Source organism: Aedes aegypti, chromosome 2, assembly GCF_002204515.2.
Source record: "Aedes aegypti strain LVP_AGWG chromosome 2, AaegL5.0 Primary Assembly, whole genome shotgun sequence".
NCBI lineage: Eukaryota > Metazoa > Arthropoda > Insecta > Diptera > Culicidae > Aedes > Aedes aegypti.
The window spans coordinates 192,522,851-192,537,515 of record NC_035108.1 but is presented as its reverse complement, the minus strand read 5'-3'; the positions used below and the strand labels follow the sequence as shown (position 1 = coordinate 192,537,515).

The following is a 14,665-nucleotide window of genomic DNA, read 5'->3' as shown; positions in this document are numbered from 1 at the left end:
CCTTCATATATAATCTCCGATAAAAAAAACACATCTATCATTTCGAAAAGCATGCTTCTACAAAACATTTGCACGTGGCGTAGTACCGCCGAATCTAATTTTCAACAGCGGAATAACAAAAAAAGAAGATCGCGGACGAGGTAAACGTGACACAACATTCAAAACGCAGCCGCCCGCGCGCATGGCTTGCTGCGAATCTTCATCTAATAATAACAATTTATTACAAAAGAACCTAAAATCTAAAGATTAGTGCCATCAAGAGGGCGTAACATGAAAAAGATTTTTTTTTAAATTTGCCCAGACATACAATTTTGCTATAGAATTCGTATGGTATGCACAAATTTGATGTAGATTATTTTTCTCATGTTAACGGTCTGAGAAGCACCGGGCGGTGTCGTTATCAGATCTACTAGCGATCGCAAAGAGCAGTATAAGATAATCGATATAATCACGGGCCGGGGAATGATGACAATAATGTGATAAATGCTGGTCTTGGTGAGCAGAGAGCATCGTTCCTTGGGCCCATCGGTCATCGACGGTAGTAATTTTCCCTTGTAGGGTGTGAGAGCAAATCGAAATCAATTCAGCTGCCAATAAATCATCATCATTATCATCGTTGTCTGCCGTTGTCGTAGCGCTAATTCGAAGATTCGATGATTTATGGCAATTACAAGGGAGCATCGACGCGTGAACAGTTTTCCCCATTGTGTCCCGAAGTTGGTGATTGATTCGGCATAATTCTCGGAACATCCTACGATGAGGTCTCCCATGAACGAGATTAGCCCATCATGTTATTGTATCAGTCTGTTCAATTAACTTCAATCAGTGATGGCTTGCGACGCCATCATTGACGTAGTCGAACCAAGAATTGGGGGGTTAAAATATGATGAAACATGTCTGATGAAACGTCTTTCTAGAATCATAATGCAAATCCTGCAAACGTTAACGCCACTGTAAGCCCATCAATTTTGTTCTTCCAATCACCGGATCGGATTCGTAAATTTCAATTTCAATAGGTCATAAATTATTGGCAACTATACTTCTCTTTTGCCAAGTCGCGAGATGCTTTGTTTAGTCTATGAAATATTTGCAATCCGTTGACTTTAGTTTCTGGTGCCAGTGCAGCGTAGAAGTTGGCAGCGGAAATGCATCCATCGGTCGTTGTCGTCGTCGTCCGCCGGGTGAAGACTTGCACTTTCAGTCCACAGCACAATGCATTGGGGAAGTGGGGGTGAAATGGACCGAGCTCAAAATTATATCAGATCAAAATATCAAGGTGATAATTTTACCACCACTTTCCCTACTGCAAACAATTTGAAATCGAGCCAATAGGTTTTAGTTGCACGGCTTCCTTCAGTAGGACGAGTCGACAGTGCGTGTGAAGGCGTTGGCGACTGCTCGCCCTGTCGATGATGATGTACTAACCTCGACTAGCCGGTGTGTTTAATTGTCGGTCAACAGTGCAAAGTTTACATTACAGCTCTTGATTGCATGCAATAGCTCTCTAACATCTAACGCTTGTTTGCTCTATTTATGGATCTTGGAATAGTTTGTTGGTTTTCGTTTCAAATTGGTTTGATTGATGCGGAAGGATGATCTACTTTTGGTTTGATTATTTTCCGACGAGCTGCTCCAATCAATGTGAGTCGTGCGCCGAAATCTTTTGGTATTATCTGATATGCAACTGTCCAGCTTTTACGTGGCTGCGATTTCAAGTACGATTCAAGTAATAACGTATTAAGTGAACCTAAATACTGTTGCTTTTTATCCGAAGTTGTAAGGATCCTCATAAAGATCCACATTCTCTATTGCACAAAAGTTCAAATTGAAGTGAAAAGTCGTTCAATTATACAATTTGCATAACAACTGCACTGCCTGAACTTGACGCTTCTATTCAGTTTCATGCCGTAAAATGTAGAAAGTAAGTCGAATCAATTCGATACGACTGTCAAATCTACTTTGTATTCATAATTAAAGTCGCATAAGGTTACAAACGATTTTGCAATGGTAAAGTGTTTTAAATAAAACATAATAAAAATAATAATAATGATTTCGCAATAAGATTTACACACTTGCATCACATGCCATTTTTCATCGTATATAACATGCACGCATGTCGCCTCCACGTTTGTACGTATAAGAACTTTTGACGACATCTAATACATAATACTTTGCACGTACAAGCATCGCATAACGCAAAAGGTGATTTCGATATACGTACATTATGGTTTTACTGGGTAATTCTGGGCCAAGATATGAGACTATTTCAAAATATAGGCAGACATATTTAAAATAGCTTGAAGTTTACTCAGATTTTAAAAGCGTATTTTATAGAAACCAAATTTAAAATTACGCCGTGTACATTATATTCTCATACAAATTTGAGCACGGTAAAATGGGGCAACTTTGGTTTCATATGGCCGATAGGTTTCTAGACATTATATTACAGCAAAATTTAAGATGTTCTTTCAGAAAAAAGTATACATGATGAAATTCAGATATAATGTATTATTTTTCCAATGATTCATAGCAAGATTATATCAAAACGTATTACAATTCATTCTAATACACATTATGTTACTAAATCGTCGGGCTCCATATATAGGAAAGGCCAAAACTACCAACTTTTTTTTTAGATTGCCGACTGCTTGGGCACGTCAGGAGTTAATCATCAATATTAACCTCCTTTTCCCGAGCAGCCTAGATAGCCGCGTAGTGTCGGTAGCGGTTGTTTCAACTGGCTAAGAATTAACACTACGGACTGCCTGTTCCAGTGGTAAAAATCCACCTCACAGGTGACCCCTAATTTATGGTGTGATGCGTACCGTGCCTAGGAATGAATGGTTAGGGGGGTCTAAATAAAACCTAACCGCAAACGGAGCCTGTGGAGTACCAGGGCGCCCTCCACAGTATTGAGTCCTTCCTGTGCTACCCGGAGCAATGGTGCAGGTGACCTTGTGTTTCTCCGAGATAATCGGCTGCCCTTCTTCAGTCTATCCTGAGGCTTAATAAGGGTGGGATTATGAATATGTTGACATTTAATTTAAATTATCACCTATATGGATTCGCATTATGCGTTTTACACAGTGTATTCTGTGCTCTTTCGCCTTTGGCGACTTTAAATAGATACCGATCTGGTTTTTTCGTTGCTGGTCTTTTTTGTGCTGAGATTGCAAAAAGCTTAATCCTGCCTAGTTTGGGTAGTGGCTACGGTTAGGTTAGCTCAGATCAATCTTCAGCATAAAAGAACAGCAACGATCAATCTTTGCAGACTCATGCAAAATGGTGCAGCCCAAGTGGCGCTAGTTCAAGAACCCTACTTTCGTAGAGGGAACTTCTATCTAGGTAACCTTGTGGACCCAGTTTTTGCTACTTTCAGCAAACTTGAAATTGCAAACTCGCGCTCCATGCCCCGCGCATGCGTGCTCGTTAATAAAGCAATCGTTGCTACACTCATTTCTGAGTTAACTACCAGAGATGTATGTGCTGTCACAATCGATGTTTCTGTTGGTGACCTCAACAGGAAATACGTCTATTGTTCGGTATATTTACCACATGATGAACCATCCCCAACGGATGACTTCAAACGAGTTGTCGTACACTGCGTAACAAAAGGCCTTCCGCTGATTGTGGGCAGTGATGCCAATGCTCATCACATCATCTGGGGCAGCTCAGATATCAATTTGAGAGGCTCCAGTCTGATGGAATACTTAAGTAGTACAGATCTTGGATTACTTAACATAGGCAATCGCCCAACCTTCATGGTTTCTAATAGAGAAGAAGTGTTAGACATAACGCTCTGCTCGAATAGAATCAGTCACGAGTTGACGAATTGGCATGTATCAGATGAGGAATCATTATCTGATCATCGCTACATCTTCTTTGAACATTCAAATGTAACTTCGCAGACTTTGCGTTTTAGGAATCCCCGGTCAACAAACTGGGAACTCTATATTGAATTGGTTGCGACCAAATTTCATGGATATTCTCCGTCCATTGAAAATCCAAGTGATCTGGATGATGCAGTTAATACTATAACATCCTACATTATGGAAGCTTTTGAAGAAGCATGTCCTCTGCGGTCTGTAAAGACTACAAGAGGGACCCCATGGTGGAATTCCGATCTGACTAGACTCAGGAAACAATGTAGAAGGAGTTGGAACAGACGCCGTTCTGCTGGATCAGAGTCGTTCAAGTCGGCTCGCAAGGCTTACAAGAAGGCTCTTCGTTTTGCTGAACGATCCGGCTGGAAAAACCTTTGTACAAATGTTTCCAGTTTGAGTGAAGTCAGTCGGCTGAACAAAATCCTTGCAAAATCTAAGGATTTCCAAGTGAACGAAATTCGCTTACCTAATGGTGACTTTACTTCTTCCGATGAAGAAGTTTTAGAATGTTTATTCAATACACACTTCCCCGTATGTGTGGACATAGCATCTACGGATGAACCAAATGTCTTTTCATGTAGTTACGAGTCTCTGGCCTCGGCTCGCAGTATCGTAACTACTGAATCGATTCAATGGGCACTTAATAGTTTTGCTCCTTTCAAATCTCCAGGAGCGGATGGGATTTATCCTGTTCTGCTCCAAAAGGGATTTGAGTCTATCAAACATGTTTTGAAAAAGCTACTTGTAAGCAGTTTTGCTACCGGGTACATTCCCAGATCCTGGCGTGATATTACTGTAAAGTTTATCCCGAAAGGAGGACGTGCGTCGTATGAAGAAGCGAAGAGTTTTAGACCAATCATCCTGACCTCTTTTCTTCTGAAATGTCTGGAACGCATTATCGATCATCACATCCGTTTGTTTATTTGGCAAACATGCCTCTTCATGTGAATCAACATGTTTACCAATCTGGAAAGTCCACTGTGACTCTTTTACACAAAGTTGTATACGATATCGAGAAAGCATTCGCTCAGAAGCAATCCTGCTTGGGTGTTTTCTTGGATATTGAGGGTGCCTTTGATAACGTGTCTTTCGATGCCATATTGGAAGCCGCACGAAACCATGGGCTACCTATAATGATTACCAATTGGATTCATCAAATGCTCAAAAACCGACATCTCTTCTCGACATTGCGTCAAGCAGCGATTCGAAAATTGAGTGTTTGCGGATGCCCCCAAGGGGGAGTCTTATCACCACTTTTGTGGAATCTCGTAGCAGATACGCTATTGAGGCAACTCAATAATTGCGGTTTTCCAACTTATGGATTTGCCGACGACTATCTATCTTTGATAGTTGGTATGTGCATAAGCACCCTATTCGACCTGATGCAAAGTGCTCTTCAGGTAGTTGAGAGTTGGTGTCGCCAATATGGCCTTTCGGTTAATCCGAATAAAACATCTATTGTTCTTTTTACGGAAAGACGAAACCGCGATGGAATTCGACCTTTACGTCTTTTTGGCACTGAGATTAATGTGACTGATCAAGTAAAGTATGTCGGAGTCATTCTAGATTCCAAACTTTCATGGACACCTCACATTGATTTCAGAGTCAAAAAAGCTTGCATGGCCTTCGGTCAATGCCGGCGAACCTTTGGTAAAACTTGGGGCCTCAAACCCAAATATATCAAATGGATATTTACACAACAGTTGTTCGACCAATATTGGCATATGGATGTCTTGTGTGGTGGCAAAAGGGTGAAGTGAGAATAATCCAGTCAAAATTGGGTCATCTCCAAAGGATGTGCTTGATGGCGATGTCTGGTGCGTTCTCTACAACTCCCACAGCAGCGCTCGAGGCCCTTTTCGACGTTGCGCCACTACACATACATCTTAAACAAGAAGCACTTTCTTGCTCTTACCGTTTATGGGTACTGGATCTACTGGAGAAAAATCCAGTAAATCGTAGATCTACACACACTTCGTTGTTTCCACTTTTGGTGAATTGGGACAAAATTGTCCTTGCTCCAAGTGATCTCACAATTGCTTGTCACTTTCCTTACAGGACATTTACCACACAATTCGCTTCACGGGAAGAGTGGACGTCTGGCTATTTGGAAAGAAGTATATCAAACAATATAGTATGTTACACTGATGGCTCCCTTCTTGAAGGTAGAGCTGGTGCAGGAGTATATTCTCGTGAGCTAAGGCTGAATCAGATTTACTCACTTGGTAGAAACTGCACCGTTTTTCAGGCGGAAATATTTGCTCTTTTGTGTGGAGTGCAATCAGCACTTCAACAGCGCGTAATGGGTAAAGTCATATACTTCTGTTCAGATAGTCAGGCTGCTATAAAAGCTCTTGCTTCGGCCAACTCAAGGTCGAAGCTTGTTATCGCATGTCGAACTCAAATTGAGGAACTGAATTCAGTCAACTCTGTAAACCTTGTATGGGTACCTGGCCATTCTTCCATCGCTGGAAATGAATTGGCTGATGAGCTAGCTCGCGATGGAGCATCGCATGACTTCCTTGGCCCTGAGCCGGCTATTCCAATTTCGAAGTGCTGGGTGAAGCTTCAGATAAACTCTTGGGCGGCAACTCAGCACAAGCAATATTGGAATAGTTTGGAGTCATGTCGTCAAACAAAATTGTACATTACTGAGCCATCTCCAAGGGTGGCGAAGTATTTAACAAATCTGTCAAAGCAGAATTGCAGTCTCTTGGTCAGAGCGTTGACAGGCCACTGCCGACTCAACTATCACATGGCAAATATTCAGCGTGCTGACTCATTTGTGTGTGATAGATGTGACTCCGATTATGGAAATTCGTATCACCTGATATGTAACTGTCCAGTTTTTTCGCAAATGCGATTCCAATTACTTGGTAAACACTTATTAAGTGAAACTGAATTCAGAAGCCTGAATCTTCAGGACATTCTGTTATTCTTAACCCGCTGTGGTAATGAGCTATAGGCTCTCTTTACGCTCATGTGTTTTGCAGTGCCCTTTTTAGGGCGCTGTTTGAACCCATTGTGGTATGGAGCTACATGCTCTCAGTTCGCTTATGCGATTTTCCCTCTTCAAGGGACCCCATTCCTATTTCCTCCCATCTTTCCCTTCCCTTTCCTCTCCCATCGGGTAGATGATGAAATAGGCTCAAATATGGCGATGGCACAAATCTCCCAACTGGTGGGGAACGTGCCTTTGGAGCCGGCCTTCTGATACCTGATAATGGTTTTACTGGGTAATTCTGGGCCAAGATATGAGACTATTTCAAAATATAGGCAGACATATTTAAAATAGCTTGAAGTTTACTCAGATTTTAAAAGCGTATTTTATAGAAACCAAATTTAAAATTACGCCGTGTACATTATATTCTCATACAAATTTGAGCACGGTAAAATGGGGCAACTTTGGTTTCATATGGCCGATAGGTTTCTAGACATTATATTACAGCAAAATTTAAGATGTTCTTTCAGAAAAAAGTATACATGATGAAATTCAGATATAATGTATTATTTTTCCAATGATTCATAGCAAGATTATATCAAAACGTATTACAATTCATTCTAATACACATTATGTTACAAAATGGTCGGGCTCCATATATAGGAAAGGCCAAAACTACCAACTTTTTTTTAGATTTTTATGTTTTTTTTTATCATTTTAAAATATAACTCATGTATCATATTATTATGAGTCTTAAATGAAATTAAACTAAAATTTAAATATCTTTGACTTTTATGACGTCAAATTGGCTGAAGTAAAAAAAATGAAATAGATAACAATAAAATAAAGTACAAAATACAAATTCATATTTAAGGAATGCAATATTTCCCCAAAGTCACGCGCTATCTGAAAGATTATGGTTCAATATTTTTGTTGACCATGAGGATGGAACTATTCAATATTACACGTTAGTATTTTTAATGATTTTGAACATGAAAAACAGCTCTTGTCGGGTCATATCGTCATATCATCCTTAGATCTTACAAAAAACATTTAATTTTTTTTTTGCAGAAATTTGTCGATTTTCAAGTTAGAGCTTTTCGAATAATTCAATACTTTACATATATTTTGACGATATTTTCCACACAAATTCATTTAAAATATATTAAGGCACTCTTCATACACATTTTGATCAAAGTTGGTCAAATACAAACAAAATTAGTGCTTTCAGTCAAATTTAATTGCCTTTTTAATAAAAAAAACTTTTTGAAAAAAAGTTTCGTAATATGTGAATAACAACCTTCTGAAATAATAAAAAGGCCAAATAACATATTCAGATATCAATTAAGGTAATAAAACTAGCTTTGGCCAAACTTAATTTTTTTCGTCCAAATTATTACGATCTTGTTATAACTGGAACAGAATTTTAGCTATATTCATCATTATAACAAAATTATATCACAGGATGTTATGATAACAGGACATAATATAATTGTGTTCTATTGTATGAAGACCAAGAACAAGCAAGCTTGTCGTTTATATACGTCATTAGCCGGGACGTAATGTTTTTCAACTCAGACGCAGGAGCAATTTGAAAAACACCAAGTCCATTCATATAAGCTGAGAAGACGTATAACCAGCTGAGCATCCATCACCCTTTACTTCAAGTGTACCAATAGCCTAAACGGTAGAGTGTCAGATCCATTCGATGTCTCGATTCGATTCTCGTTTATGACTTGGTTTAAAATTATAATTCTTTTTTTTCATTTCTGTCATTTTCTGGATTTTTTTTTCATTTCTGTCATTTTCTGGAAAAAAAAAACCTAACACCTAAAAATATATACCAAAAAAAGATGTAAAAAATATATAGTTTTTACCTTAATTGATGTTTACCCAAGGCAATACTTGTAACAAAATATGTTACAATTTTGATATGCTGTTCTTTTTTTATGTGTTTTAGTACTAAAAATGGCATTCATTATAAGCCCGACTAGATGTGTTTTAGTTATTTGAACAACATCCTGCATCTAATTTATAACAACCGGTGTAAATATGAACAATTCTCGCTGAAACCAGGCCGCCATCGGCACCCATCGTTAGAATTCTTATTAGTGGACCCCTCGTACGCCAGCTAGCCAAACAGTTTGCGGAAAAGCCCATTTTTGATAAATCTTAGGTATTTCTTCACGTGATGTCTCAAATTTCCCTTGGAACACATAGTAAACATAGTGGCATCGTATAGAGGAAGGATATAGATTTCATCTGAGACTGAACAAATGTTGACGGCCTTTTTGAATTTAGCCGCCATCTTAAATTTTGTTAGAAAAACCTTTTTTTTCTCCATTAGCGCACCGCTCGTCTAGAATTTTGAGGTCACCATCAGAAAGCTGAGAAAAAAACTAAGTAAGTAGACTACAAAAAAATAGGTCAGCAATTGTATTTACTCTATGAAATGAACGATTTCTAAATCATGTTCTACGATTTTGACGTATATGGCGAGTGCAATCAATGAAAACATCATTTTTTCTACAAAAAGAAACAAGTTTTCAATCGTTGGTGTTATGTTCGAGTCGAGTGAAGAATAAGAGCAATAATTTAAGTAAAACATATCTGGCGGCCATCTTGGATTTTGACGCCATCTTGATTTCAATAATTCTACTATGAGTTTTTTACCTTATTAGCACTTTTTGAATTTTAAAGCTACCGTATTTCTTACTCTTCTTGTGCTTATTTTCCTGGCATTGCGTCCTTGCTGGCACAGAGCCTGCTTCTCAGCTTAATTCGTTTTAAAAAAACTGATAATTAAATAGGATTTTTTTATTAAATAATTTTGGTGCCAGAATGATTCTTCGGCATATCTTTAAGCTCAGGAATAGCATTCATTCTTTCATTCATTTGGTCCAAAACCATTGATCGAAATGAACAATCAATTCAACAGCTGAGTTGATATAAGAATGAAAGGATCTGATTGTTTTTTCAATGGATGCCTGATAATTCAACATGATGAGCGCTAAGATGAAAAAAAATTCACCCGCTTTACCAAGATGGCGTCGAATTCGACTTCTGAGTATTGGCACTACATCCATATTGGGACGAGGCCTGCCTTTCAGCTATTCAATTTCGCTGTTTTTTCACATGTATGTTGGGCGGTAGTTAACACGATACCTTATGGCACAGAAAATGAAGGTATTTTTTATCTCAAAAACTTAAGATTTCCTCTATAAATAAATGTACTTTGGGAAATGTTTTACATTAAAACTACATATATCACCACAAGATTTAATAATGTTCCAACGCTCAATCTATAAACTTCATTCAATGAACAACAATGCACACGATTAAAAAATGTTTGTTTTTTTTTTCAATCAATGGATTTAGACGGTTTTCATTCATTGAATTCATTTATTCATTATTCCTGAATTCAAAGATATGTCGAAGAATCATTTTGTTATAAAAACGCATTAAAAAAAATTCCTGTATAAAAACCTGTTCTTATTCTTCTCTCGATTCAAAGATAACACCAACGGTTGAAAACTTGTTTCTTTGTTGTACAAAATATTATGATTTCATTGATTGCACTCGCCATATTCGTCAAAATGGTAGAACATGATTTAGAAAATCGTTCATTTCATAGAGTAAATACCATTGTAGCCTGTCTTACTCAGCTTTTTCTCAGTTTTCTGATGGTGACCTCAGAATTTCAAACGAGCGGTGTGCTAATGGTGAGAAAAACGGTTTTTCTAACAAAATTCAAGATGGCGGACAAAATTTCAGATGAAAGCTATATCCTTCCTTTAGGGGCGGTCCATTAATTACGTAAGACAATTTTGGCGGTTTTTAGACCCCCCCTCCCCCCATGGTAAGATTTTTTGTATGAAAATTACAAATAATTTGTATGGCGCGTAAGAAATCTCAAACCCTCCCTCCCCCCACAACCCCTTACGTAATTAATGGACCGTCCCTTATACGATGCCACTAAGTTTGCTATGTGTTCCAAGGGAAATTTGAGACATATCACGTGAAGAAATACCTAAGATTTATCAAAAATGGGCTTTTTCGCAAACTGTTTGGCTAGCCGGCGTACGAGGGGTCCACCAATTTGAGAAAACCGAAAGGATTACCCTTTAGTTTTAGCATATACTAGCGATCAGTGACATAAATTGGAATTCTAACGATGAATGCCGATGGCGGCCTTATTTCAGCCAGAATTGCTCATATAATGATATTTTAGCGTTTTTAACCTTTACGTCCCCGACTAGCATACGACCCCCGACAAGGCATTTTCAACCAGCTGCCATTTTCTTAATTTTCATTCTATTTTTTTGAAACCATTCTCAGTGTACTTTAAAAAGGTACCTACAAGTTATTTTCCATAAATGGACAATGCAGAATTTGGAACCATATCGGACATACCGGGTTGTACTGGGGTCACGGTGGCGCGAAATGTGAGAAATGTGATTATTCCTTTGATTTATTTCAATTACAACACCCAATATACAAAACGTATGAAAATTGTTGATTGTGACCAATTTGAAACAGTTGTCCTTTTCGGAACAACGTGGCCGATTCCGTCAGGGCCCCTCGGAGACATTTGCTTTTTATAACCAAACCATATCGTGCGACGTATCAATCTTCATGAATTCGAGAGAACTTGTCAATAAATTAAGAATAAACCCGGCATCAACAAATATGGCCACTCCAGAGAATCTGACCCAGGTTTCACGAGGACTTTTTTGGGGACATTTCCGTGTTTTGAGCGAAACATGCCGTCCGACGTCTCAATCTTCATGATTTCAAGAACATATCAATACACGTCGAATGAACATTGTAATAATGGATGTGGCCACAGAGCACTTAGTACAGGTTCTGCTAGGGTATTTTGAGGACATTTCCGTTTTATGAGTAAATGCCGTTCGACGTGTCAATTTTCATGAATTTGAATGACCATAATAATAAACGAAGAATGAACTGCTGTGACCACTCCTTCCCGGAGTACTTTAACATTACCCTATGTTTCAAGAAATCACTCAATTTGCATCCTATCATATTCCCATGGAAAATTTTTGAAGATTGATTTGTCGTATGATATGGACTGCAAACATCGGATTGATGTCCTTTTCCAGAGTCCGGGATTCGACTTTAGGATATTGCGGAAATACCTATACATGGCCCTATGTTGCATTATTCAATATGCATTGTATTACAATTCTGTTGTAAAATCTTGAAGATAATTGTGTCGCATAATATGGTTTGTGTTAATCAAATTTTGATCCCCAACTGATGCCCAAGGAACCAGTTCCAGGAAATCCGGAAATGGCCAGTATGGATCCAAATGAGTTTAAAGAGTGGGAAACTTATGGTTTATGCTTCAGTTACAAACACGGTAGTTTTATTTATTTCTTGCAAAAGAATTATGGAAATGTCTCAAATGACTTTCGGACAGACCCCACGAAACATCCGTATAAATCCAAAACCGACAGTCCGATTGAGGTTCACAAAACTTAAACTGTGTTGTGTCAAAATTTATTTTTTTAATTAATTGTTTATAAATTTCGTTTGCCGTTTGCTTTCGGTTCTTTAAATTCCTAATATTTCTATTGAACCAAATAGATTTTTTTTTAAATCTGAAACTAAAATAGTATTCTTTTCTCTGTCTCTGCAGGTACATCTATTGAAGGTCAAATTAAACTGCAACGTAACGTAAGTATAAAATAATTAATCATTCGTTTCGTCCCACATGGAGATCAGCTGCTAAAACTTTTTTTTTTTTTCTAAGTTTAAATTTCAACTCAACAAGAGCAAAAAGCCACCTAAATAAAAGTAGATGAAAAACCGAATTTAGTACTATACCATTGATTTCCACTAGAGTTTGTATCCTTTGTCAGATATGCGTATTTCAACCTCAACTGTAAGGCCGTCTTCAGTGTCGACTTGAAAGTAAAAAAAAGAGAAAATTTAAGCATAGAAACTCATTCAAAAATAAAAATTACTTCACCAAATCCCTCGCACCGATATTTTCTGGAGTAGAAACTCGCTCAGATGAACCCACCATGGATCAAAAGAACGGTCAGGGTGGTTTTTCCAAAGAATTCCAGCATGTGTTTCTCCGATAAGGATGTTCCTTGAAAACTATAACGAGATAGATCAAAGCCATGCATGTTGTTTTCTTCTCGCTATAGTGATATTTTCTTGCAACTCACTTCATATGACGCTCAAGACCTCAAGATTGGAATGAAGCAGCTGGTGCACCCAGAACTAATACAAATATTGTATAATATCGTAACATACAGAGAAAATGTAAGTTTTCAATTTAAATATTATGTAAGAATCTAACATTTTTTAAATACGCAAAAAAATCAAAAACGAAACTTTAAACTACCAACCACGATGAATATCGAACAATCGCTAATACATGGATTGGAAGATAGTACCTATTATTTTCGAAAACACCTGTGCTCCAGATGTCGAAAATCTAAAATACAACGACAACGGTCACGATTCGAACCATGACCTCGTCCACCTCCCTTTCCTTTGGGTACAACACAAAAACCCATCCACCCACATTCAACGATACAGAGCATATGACCCATATGGCTTTGACTCGTGCCCGACTTCAGAGGAAAACCACAGCGTGACGAAGTGTGGAAAATTGAAATAAATCTAAAAACAATATTTTTCTAACACACATTTTTATCGAATTTTAATTTCGCTATCGCCGACGTTCGTTTTGTGATGCCTTGGGGCATGGTGCCCCAAAGCGTGTGCGATTTTCACGCCTCCGGGTGCCTTCTTCATACCGAACTCATTTCTAGTATGTATGTTGTTGGGCACGTTCATGCTGCAGTGCTCAGTCATATCGCCAACGGCGGCGACAACCCGCCAAAGTTAATATTTACTCTACTAATCCGCGGTTTTTGTTTTTCGTCCGATGAGTCGAGGACTCCTCTCCAGCAACAGCAAAAGCAGCAGCAACGTGGGGCGGTGGGGAAACCCGAGTAAGAGATGAAAATTAATTAAAAACTTTTTTTTGCGTTTTTAACAAACCTATATGATAATATTTTGAAGGAAATAACAACAAACAGAACAAAATATGAAAAGAACAATACTTTTCAAAAGTGTTTAAGGGCTAGAGTACAACTGCGATTTTTTTTTGACCACCACGTTTGGTGACAGTTTTAAATCCCACTTTTTTGGAAGGAGATTGTGAATTCAGAGATTCACCCTTCCTTTTGTTTGTAGTTGTAACCATGTTTAGTGAATAAACAAAAGAATACGAGACCTCCTAAGAGATTTTTTCCCAAGACAGTGTCCAAGAAGGATTACTACTGCTAGCTTTCGCCAACGGGTCCACAAAAATCGAAGGCACGGGTCCAAACAAGGATCGTAAAGGGATCAATAGTAGAAAAAAGAGTACTGAAAAGCACCGTTTTTTATTTTAGCACTGAGAAGTACTTTTTTATTGCTTTAGGTAGTTTTTAAAAAAACTTCCAAAAGCAGAGAGAATTCGTATACGCACAGCACGAAAGTACGATGCGTACTGAAATTTTAAAGTTTGATTCAGATAAAAGCATTGTTATCAAACACTGTTATTAATATGCACAACAAAATTTGATATCATTTTAGATTTTGAAATCTGATTCTACTCGGGAATAGACAAGGTCACCAGCCACACATCATTTGGAGTTCGAGAGCATCGCAGAAACTAAAGATAGGGAGAGATTGTATTTTTATTGAATTCGATGTTATTTTTTACTCAGCATTAGTCTGTCTACTCAGAGGCCAAACCGTTTTGGGGGAGCTAAATATTTACTCTTGGATGATTTCTCCTTCCCGTCATCGT

General features: G+C 38.1%; 2 protein-coding genes across 10 annotated transcripts in view; one reads left to right on the top strand and one right to left on the bottom strand.

The window, feature by feature from the left end:
* Positions 1-14,665, bottom strand: part of LOC5575476 (HIV Tat-specific factor 1) — a 272,213-nt gene that overhangs the window by 28,916 nt on the left and 228,632 nt on the right. The gene's annotated exons all lie outside the window — the stretch shown is intronic.
* Positions 1-14,665, top strand: part of LOC5577147 — a 408,487-nt gene that overhangs the window by 233,825 nt on the left and 159,997 nt on the right. Inside the window, exon 1 of one of the 8 annotated variants that reach the window (XM_021843537.1) lies at positions 12,506-12,525. The exons of the other annotated variants lie outside the window; for them this stretch is intronic. The gene's annotated coding sequence lies outside the window, so the exon portion shown is untranslated. Of the gene's footprint in view, positions 1-12,505; positions 12,526-14,665 lie in introns of those variants that run through there. 8 annotated transcript variants of the gene reach the window in all.